This window comes from Chlorocebus sabaeus, chromosome 24 (assembly GCF_047675955.1).
Source record: "Chlorocebus sabaeus isolate Y175 chromosome 24, mChlSab1.0.hap1, whole genome shotgun sequence".
NCBI classification, from domain to species: domain Eukaryota; kingdom Metazoa; phylum Chordata; class Mammalia; order Primates; family Cercopithecidae; genus Chlorocebus; species Chlorocebus sabaeus.
This window is the reverse complement of record NC_132927.1, coordinates 1,696,661-1,707,326: the sequence shown is the minus strand read 5'-3', so window position 1 is coordinate 1,707,326 and position 10,666 is coordinate 1,696,661. Positions and strand designations below refer to the sequence as shown.

The window sequence follows — 10,666 nt, the reverse complement described above, 5'->3', positions numbered from 1 at the left end:
CAACTTCTGGTGAGGCCTCAGAAAACATTCAATCATGGCAGAAGGAGCAGACACATTACATGACCAGAGCAGGAATAAGAGCGTGAGAAGGAGGTGCTACACACTTTTAAACAATTAGATCTCGAGAGAACTTACTATCACAACGACAGTACCAAAGGGGATGGTGCTAAACCATTCATGAGAAATCTGCCCCCATGATCCAATAACCTTCCACACTTTTAAACAATTAGATCTCAAGAGAACTTACTATCACAAGGACAGTACCAAGGGGGATGGTGCTAAACCATTCATGAGAAATCTGCCCCCATGATCCAATAACCTTCCACCAGGCCCCGCCTCCAACATTGGAGATTATATTTCAATATGAGATGTGGGTGGGGACACACACTCAAACTATATCAATCAGGCATTTGGGTAAAGACTGACTGGCCATCTGTCAAGAATATCATAGAGAAAGATGCCACCTAGATGAAAATTGAACTTTATGACATCTAAGAATTCTTCCAAAATTCATATACTCTTTGTTTTTCGTTGATAGTTCAAGACGCACATGTTTGCTAGAACAGAGCAATCATCTGCTGAGTCAGAGGAAAATAAGCAAATAAAAACTAAATAAAGACAATAATCCCCCCATACCTTTGGAAATGTAAAGGCTGATAATAGTAAGAGATGAAGCCAGCTGGACTTCTGGGTCCGGTGTGGACTTGGAGAATTTTTCTGCCTTACAAGAGGATTGTAAAATGCACCAATCAGCACTCTGTAGCTAGAATTATAAAATGCACCAATCTGTGCTCTGTGGCTAGCTAGAGGTTTGTAAAATGCGCCAATCAGCACTCTGTAAAAGTGCACCAATTGGCACTCTGTGGCTAGCTAGAGATTGTAAAATGAACCAATCAGCACCCTGTAAAATGTACCAATCAGCAGGACCTGGCAGGGGCAAACAAGGGACTAAAAGCTGGCATCCCCAGCCAGCAGCGGCAACCTGCTCAGGTCCCCTTCCACGCTGTGGAAGCTCTGTTCTTTTGCTGTCCACAATAAATCTTGCTGCTGCTCACTCTTTGGGTCCGTGCCATTTTTAAGAGCTGTAACATTCACTGCGAAGGTCTGTGGCTCCATTCCTGAAGTCAGCAAGACCATGAACCTGCCAGAAGGAACCAACTCCAGACACAATAGGAATCCTTTTCTGGCTAATTAATACATTTCCTCTTATTCTTTTCAAAAAATTATTCAATAAACTTCTTGTTGGTGAGAGAGATTTCCTAGATTTAATCAGTCTGTTCTTTCTTAATGGATGTGTGGCTCTGCAGTATAAAGAAATTCTGATCCAGATGTTGATATTATATTTCTAGATAATTGGAATACAGCATTTCAATACCCAGAAAAATTTTGAGCTCCTCACTAAAATTATTTTAAAATACTTGTCTTATTAGCTTAATTTTCTCCTGATTCAAACCATATAAAATAAAATATTTTAGTAGTTGGCTGAATAATCCATGAAAGCTCAAAGCTTCAGGTCATATTTGAGCCATGACTAATGCATTTCACTGAGTCTTTACTACGTTTCACTCTCCATAAAGTTTCACTTTATGGAGACTAGAGTTAGGACTAGAGTTAGGACTACCAGACTCAATTTAGGTTCATTATCAACAAGTTATGGCTGATGCATCTAATTTCTTTCTTAAAAAGAATTATTAGATTGAATAACCTTAGGATGCAGAAAGCATAGCAAACATAAGCATGATATGCCTGGACTTTAGCAAGGGATTCAGAGGTCACTAACAATGGCCTTAACAAAAGATTAAGAGATTTGGACTTGGAAATAAGGCATTTTAGATGGAGAATTACAATTTTTAAATATCCAGACTAAAATGGTACCAAGCAATGGATACAGATTAGGAAGGAGAGAATTTTCCCTTAGTCGTCTACCATGCAAAATGATTTCCAAAGTCTTGGATGGTGACATAGAGGGCATAGTCATCACATTCGCAGATAACACAAGGCTCAAAATGGATAAAGTGCATGCTAGACATTACAATCAAACTGTAAAATTTAGCTAGATGAGATGGCACAGGCCTGTGGTCCGAACTACCCAGAAGGCTAAGATGGGAGCATTTTAGCCTGTTTGTGTTGCTATAAAGGAATACCTGAGGTTGGATGATTTAAAAAGAAAAGAGATTTATTTGACTCATGGTTCTGCTGACTGTACAAGAAGCATGAAACCAGCATTTCATTCTGGTGAGAGCCTAAGGCTGCTTCCACTTGTCGCAGAGGGAGAAGGAGAGCTGGTATATATAGATCACATGGCAAGAGAGAAAGGAAGAGGGTTAGGCTGTTTTCAACAACCAATTCTCAAGGGAAATCTAGTGGGAACTAATAGATCCAGTCACTCCCCCTTCCCCAGGGAGGGCATTAATCTATCCATGTGGGATCTACCCCTACGACCCAAACATTTCCCATTCAGCCCCACCTTCAACACTGGAGACCAAATTTCAGCATGATATTTAGAGGGGCCAAATATCCAAACCATAGCAGGAAGATCCCTTGAACACAGGAGTTCAAGGCTGCAGTGCTCTATGGCTGCATATCTGCATGGCCACTGCACTCCAGCCTAAGCAACGTAGTGTGACCTTGTCTCTAAAACATAAAAACAAAATAGCTTCCAAAATGTCTGTTAGACTGAATCAAAACATTGGGTTTAATAAGATTAAATTTAACATAGTAAAGTGTATGTGCATTTTAGACTGGAAAAGCAACCTTACCTGAAAAGATGAGGTAATATATAAAACAGCAACATTATATATGATAAGGTCTTAAGGATTTTAATTTACCATAAACTGAGTTTAAGTAATGTGATGCTTCAAAAAAAAAGTGAGCCTAGGCTAAATTCACAGAAGCATACAATCTAGAATGAAGGAATTTGTGTCAACTCTTTCATGATCAAATAATAGTTAAATTATTGCATTTTTGTTTTAGGCTTTGCATTTTCTTTAACAGATTTTAGTTAAAAGAAAAAAACTAAACCTAGAAGATAGATCAGAGTAAGGATGGGCCTTAAAATCACACTTGTTGAAGAAACATCAAAGGACATAAGACATTTTAATCCAAAGATAATATGATTACTACCTTCAAATATTTGAATGGCTTGGATGTAACACAGATGTTAGATTTTGTTCCACATGACTCCAAAGAATAGAACTATTACAACAAGTGAATGGAAGATAAAAGAGGGAAATTATAGTTAATCTGAAGAGGAATCTTCTTATAGTCAAAAGCGTACCAAAATTAAATGAGTTACCCCACTACAGGTTTTTAACCATTGACTAGATGTCCATGTGAGGATGTTGTAAAGTTTATGTATTCTGTAGCCTCTGGACTGTGTAAACAAAAACAAAACAACATCTTCAAACAATTGAAGGTTTACTATTCTAGGGCAGAACAAAGAATGCCAGAAAACTGAAGCTCAATTTCCTTCCTTTCCATTTGCCCAAATCATTTATTCTGTCCTTACTTCTGTTTTCTTGCCTGTGAAATGTAGGTAATTCTATTTGTCATTTCTGGCCAGACGGGAAACTCTGTAATGAATCTGGAGCCTAGAGTACTCCTCACCATAAATTCTCCATGTGTTTCTGTTACTATTTTCTGGAAAGAAATTCAATGTATTCTGTTTGAATGAGAATCAAGTTCAAAGTTTGGGAGAATGCCCTCAAATTATTTCTTTTCCTCTTTCTAAAATAAAAATTGGATGTCATTTGGGTCAATCAGTCCCCTTGATAAGGCAAATAGCAATACAACTGCTGGATGTTCCCAAGGCTTTACATGAATTGTATTTCGCTAACCCAGGAACTCCCAGGTTTTACTTAAACACATTGACCTAGTACCAGCTCATCCATCATGCCAATCTCTAAACAAATGAAGGCCAGCCTGCCCAGGCAGAGATGAACAGGAGGCAACAACTGGAGGATTAAGACCAATTCCAAATTTTACTTGCAATACATTTCAAATATTAACTCAGTTTTTAACAGTATTTTTCTTGAATCTAATATTTCTTTTCTTAGATCCTTTCATTTCTAGACCTATTTACCCAAAAGAAGAGCAAATCAATTAAAAAAAAAAAAAAAAAAAGAAGCCTTGGAAAGAAATGCCTGATAGCTCATATAGTTCTTCTATGACTCAAATGCAAGAGGGGAGGAGATAAATGGAAAATCACAAGGCAAGTATGAATTTCCACAAAATGCTAAGATTTTTCATTTCAAAATATCTGACTTCTAAATTAAACACCCCTCAGCATTTCTGTAATGATTAAGAATAAAGCTTTTATTTTTGACATCCTAATTACTTTGTTGACAGGTGGTTTTTTTGGTTTTCTTTTTCTTTTTCTTCTGTTTTGTTTATTTAAATCAAAAGAAAAAAATAAAGCACTCAATTCTGCCAAGATTTAAAAAATGTCAAAGAATATAATTTTTGGCTAGGTCCATTGATTGAAAATACTCTATTTTCAGAAAATGGTGATGAAGGATACACCACGTTAATTTTGTAAAGTGTGAGAAGGCTCCAAAAAGGAGAATAATCGTAATGCATAATCATATGGGTAGGCTGTCATAATACAATGAAAATAAATACCACACTTTTTCAAAGATACACATATTATGCATCTGAGTGAAGTTCTTAAATAGCTCTATAATGCTTCTGTCAAAGGAGATAACTCATAGCAGACATTACTTGTGTGATTGTGGATTTATAATTATAGTTGAATGATGTCATTGATTGGGGGTATAAATATCAAGTATTTTCTCAGCATTCAATTTTTTAATTGTTTCTTCTGTATTCTTCATGCTTATTTTAATTTGGATAAGAGGCACAATTGATATGTTCTGTATCTAATTTACAATCCAACATGCAAAAGGATCTCTCAGTTTTGTTAGTTTACCTATGAGATCATCCATGCATTTAAGGTTAAAGCCACTGAGAATACAAGAGGAATAAAAAATATTGTAAAGTAATGGCTCCCGTGCATAAGAGGAGAGACTATGTTCATTATTAATGATAAGGAACATTGTTATTGAATCTTCAAAGTTCACATCAAGTCACATGGCATCCCAGAGTTGTTAGTGCACAAGTGTCCAGATAGAAATAAAAATAAAATCAGCCAAAAATTTTGTCTTATTTAATACTATACAAATCAAACATTTTGTTTTTAAAATTAATTTTATTTTGCTTTATTATATTTAGTTTCCATTGTGGACCAGAGGAAAACTTTATAAAACTTCAAGCAAATATTTGACACCTATTCTTTGCATTTGATCACTATACATGAATATAATGGAATGTGATCAGAGGCCAGAAGATAAATATTTTAGGCTTTGTAAGCCATACTGTCTTTGCATCTCTGTTGCAACTACTCAACTCTGCTATTGAAAGCAGCCATTCACTAATAAATTGTCTACCAAACAAAAAAACTCCAGGACCGGACAGATTCACAGCTAAATTCTACCAGAGGTATAAAAAACTGGTACCATTTCTACTGAAACTATTCCAAAAAATTAAAAAAGAGGCACCTTCCTAACTCATTCAATGATACCAGCATCATCCTGGCCAAACCCTGGCAAAGATATAACAAAAAAAGAAAACTTCAGGCCAATACCCTGATAAACATCGATGCGAACATCCACAATAAAATACTGGCAAACTGAATCCACCAGACATCAAAAAGCTTAACCACTATGATCAAGTGGGCTTTATCCCTAAGGTTGGTTCAACATATGCAAATAAATAAATGTGATTCATAACTTAAACAGGACTAAAGACAAAAACCACATGATTATCTGAATACATGCAGAAAAGGCTTGGATAAAATTCAACATCCCTTCATGTTAAGAACTCTAAATAAAGTAGGTATTGAAGGAACATTCTTCAAACTAATAAGAGCCATATATGACAAACCCACAGCCAAGAAAAGGCAAAAGCTGGAAGCGTAGCCCTTGAAAACAGGCACGAGACAAGGATGTCCTCTTTCACCACTCCTATTCAACATGGTATTGGAAGTTCTGGCCAGGGCAATCAGGCAAGAAAAAGAAACAAATGGTATTTAAATAAAAAGAGAAGAAGTCAAACTGTTTTTATTTGCAGATGACATGATGCAACATCTAGAAAACTCCATCCTTTCAGCCCAAAACTTTCCTAAGCTGATAAGCAAATTCAGCAAAGTCTCAGGATACAAAATCTATAGCATTCATATACACCAACAACAGTCAAAAAGAAAGCCTGTTTCTTGTGCCTTGTGAATGATGTTCCACTTACAATTTCCACAAAAATAATAAAATACCTAGGAATATAGCTAACAGGGCAAGTGAAGGACCTCTTCAAAGAGAACTACAAACCACTGCTCAAGGAAATCAGAGAGGACACGAACAAATGGAAAGCATTCCATGCTCAGGAAGTTCAACATCATAGAAGAATCAACATCATGAAAATGGTCATACTGCCCAAAGCAATTTATAGATTTGATGCTATTCCCATTAAATTACCATTAGCATTCCTCACAGAATTAGAAAAAAAAAAAGTGTTTTAAAATTCATATGAAACCAAAAATGAGCCCAAATAGCCAAGACAATCCTAAGCAAAAAGAACAAAGCTGGAGGCATCAAGCTACCTGGTTTCAAACTATACTACAAGGCAATAATAACCAAAACAGCATGGTACTGGCATGAAAACAGACACATAGACCAATGGAAAAAAATAGAGAACCCAGAAATAAGACCACACACCCACAATCATCTAATCTTTCACAAACCTGATAAAACCAAGCTATGCAGAAAGGATTCTCTATTTAATAAATGGTGCTGTGAAAGCTGGCCAGGTAGATGCACAAAATTGAAACTGGACCCCTTCCTTACGCCATGTACAACTCAAGATCAATTAAAGATTTAAATACAAAACCCAAAACTATAAAAACCCTAGAAGAGAATCAAGGCTTTTTTTCATATGTTTGTTGGCCACATAAATGTCTTCTTTTGAGAAGTGTTTCTTCATATCCTTCATTCACTTTTTGATGAGTTTGTTTTTTTCTTGTGAATTTGGTTAAGTTCCTTGTAGATTCTGGATATTAGCCCTTTGTCAGATGGATAGATTGCAAAAATTTTCTCCTATTCTGTAGGTTGCCTGTTCACTCAGATGATAGTTTCTTATGCTGTGCAGAAGCTCTTTAGTTTAATTAGATCCCATTTGTCAATTTTGACTTTTGTTGCCACTGCTTTTGGTATTTTAGTCATAAAGTCTTTGCCCATACCTATGTCTTGAATGGTATTGCCTCGGTTTTCTTACAGGGTTTTTATGGTTTTAGGTCTTACATTTAAGTCTTTAATCCACGTTTAATTAATTTTTGTATAAGGTGTAAGGAAGGGGTCCAGTTTCAGTTTTCTGCATATGGCTAGCCAGTTTTCCCAACACCATTTATTAAATAGGGAATCCTTGTCCATTGTTTGTTTTCATCAGGTTTTTCAAAGATCAGATGGTTGTAGATGTGTGGTGTTATTTCTAAGGCCTCTGTTCCATTCCATTGGTCTCTATATCTGTTTTGGTACCAGTACCATGCTGTTTTGGTTACTGTAGCCTTGTAGTATAGTTTGAAGTCAGGTAATATGAAGTCAGGTAGCATGATGCTTCCAGCTTTGTTATTTCTGCTTAGGATTGTCTTGGCTATATGGACTCTTTCTTGGCTCCATATGAAATTTAAAGTAATTTTTTTTTAATTCTGTGAGGAAAGTCAGTGGTAGCTTGATGGGGATAGCATTGAATCTATCAATTACTTTGGGCAGTATGGCCATTTTCACAATATTGATTCTTCCTAGCCATGAGCATGGAATGTTTTTCCATTTGTTTGTGTTTTCTCTTATTTCCTTGAGCAGTGGTTTGTAGTTCTCCTTGAAAAGGTCGTTGACATCCTTTGTAAGTTGTATTCCTAGGTATTTTATTCTCTTTGTGGCAATTGTAAATGGGAGTTAACTCACGATTTGGCTCTCTGTATGTCTGTTATTGGTGTTTAGGAATGCTTGTGATTTTTGCACATTGATTTTGTATCCTGAGACTTTGCTGAAGTTGTTAGCAGCTTAAGGAGATTTGGGGCTGAGATGATATGGCTTTTTAAATATACAATCATGTCATCTACAAATAGAGACAATTTGACTTCTTCTCTTCCTATTTGAATATGCTTTCTTTCTTTCTTTTGCTGATTGTCTTGGTCAGAACTTCCAATGTTATGTTAAATATGAGTGGTGAGAGAGGGCATCCTTGTCTTGTGCCAGTTTTAAAAGGGAATGCTTCAAGCTTTTGCCCATTTAGTATGATATTGGCTATAGGTTTGTCAAAAATATCTCTTCTTTTGAGATACTTTCCATCAATACCTAGTTTATTGAGAGGTTTTAGCATGAAGAGGTGTTGAGTTTTGTCAAAGGCCTTTTCTGCATCTATTGAGATAATCGTGTGGTTTTTGTCATTGATTCTATTTATGTAATGGATTACATTTATTGATTTGCATATGTTGAACCAGTCTTGCATCCCAGGGATGAAGCCATCTTGATCATGGTGGACAAGCTTTTTGATGTGCTGCTGGATTTTCTTGCCAGTATTTTACTGAGGATTTTTGCATCTATGTTCATCAGGGATATTGGCCTAAAATTTTCCTTTTTTTGTTGTGTCTTTGCCAGGTTTTGGTATCAGGATGATGCTGGCCTCATAAAATGAGTTATGGAGGATTCCCTCTTTTTCTATTGCTTGGAATAGTTTCAGAAGGAATGGTACCAGCTCTTCTTTGTACCTCTGGTAGAATTCGACTGTGAATCTGTCTGGTCATGGGCTTGTTTTGATTGCTAGCCTATTAATTACTGCCTCAATTTCAGAACTTGTTATTGGTCTATTCAAGGATTCAATTTCTTCCTGGTCTAGTCTTGGGAGGGTGTATGTGTCCAAGAATTTATCCATTTCTTCTAGATTTTCTAGTTTATTTGCATAGAGGTGTTTATAGTATTCTCTGATGGTAGTTCGTATTTCTGTGGGATCAGTGGTGGTCTCCCCTTTATCATTTTTTATTGTATGTATTTGATTCTTCTCTCTTTTCTTCTTTATTAGTCTGGCTAGTGGTCTATCTATTTTGTTAATCTTTTCAAAAAACCAACTTCTGGCAAGGAGCCAATGAGAAGCAGCACCAGCTTTAGAAGCCCTACACCAACAGAAATATCGCAAAGGATCCCACTTCACTAGAAGACGACATCAAAGAGACTCATCAAAGTGGCAGTAGTAAGGCTCTGGACAAAACTCCACATTTCCAGCTCTCTGACATTTTCTACTTCTGCCAGAAAGGAATGGAGACCATTATAGATGATGAGGTGACAAAGAAATCCTCAGCAGAGGAATTGGAGTCCTGGAACCTGCTGAGCAGAACCCATTATAACTTCAGGTACATCACCCTTCAGCTTATGGTCCTGTGGGGGTTAGGAGGATTGATTTTGTACTGCTTACTGCTGCCGCTCAGGATAGCGCTGGCCTTGACAGGGATTAGCCTTCTAGTGGTGGGCACGACTGTGGCGGGATACTTGCTTCATACCTCGCCAATCGATGTGATCATCTTGGCCAGCGACGGCTATTATGCCACGGTGGGTCAGGTTCATGGGGGACACGTAGGTTTGATTCAGAGAGCCATGGTGAAGACTTACCCACACATTAGGTTTGGGCGCTTGGAAGTGAAGGATCGCCGCCTGGTGGCTAAGAGACTGACTGAAGAAGTGCAAGATAAAAGTCTATCCTCATCTTCCCAGAAGGAACCTGCATCAATAATACATCGGTGATGATGTCCAAAAAGGGAAGTTTTGAAATTGGAGCCACAGTTTACCCTGTTGCTATCAAGTATGACCATCAATTTGGCGATGCCTTCTGGAACAGCAGCAAATAAGGGATGGTGATGTACCTGCGGTGAATGATGACAAGCTGGGCCATTTTCTGCAGCATGTAGTACCTGCCTCCCATGACCAGAGGGGCAGATGAAGATGCCATCCAGTTTGCAAATAGGGTAAAATCTGCCATTGCCAGGCAGGGAGAACTTGTGGACCTGCTGTGGGATGGGGGCCTGAAGAGGGAGAAGGTGAAGGACATGTTCAAGGAGGAGCAGCAGAAGCTATACAGCAAGATGATTGTGAGGAATCACAAGGACAGGAGCCGCTCATGAGCTTGCCTCGAGCTGGCTGGGGCCATTGTGAGGAGTGATCACAGGCCAGGAGCTGGAGTTCCTGCCGCTGCCTCCACTGCTGCCTCCTTTCCAGACTCCAGGGCTCCCTGGGCTGCTCTGGATCCCAGGACTCTGGATTTCACCAAGTGCAGTGGGATCCCTATGCACACGGCGCTACCTGCCCTTGGCAGTATGAATGGATGCTGCTGGGTGTCGTAACCCAGGATAAGATGACTTGTTTCTTTTACAATAAGTCATTGGAGATGTCAGGCCTCTGAGTCCAAGCCTGCACGTATACATCCAGATGGCCTGAGCTACTGAAGGACAACAAAAGTTGAAAATGGCTAGTTCTTGCCTTAACTGATGACGTTACCTTGTGACATTCGTTCTCCTGGACAATAAGTCTCTGGAGCTCCCCACCAAGCACCTTGTGAACCCCGCCACTGCCCA

At 38.1% G+C, this 10,666-nt stretch overlaps 1 pseudogene; it reads left to right on the top strand.

The window, feature by feature from the left end:
* The first annotated feature begins 9,341 nt into the window (after positions 1-9,341).
* On the top strand, positions 9,342-10,277 carry LOC103228748 (glycerol-3-phosphate acyltransferase 4 pseudogene; annotated as a pseudogene).
* The last annotated feature ends 389 nt before the right edge of the window (positions 10,278-10,666 follow it).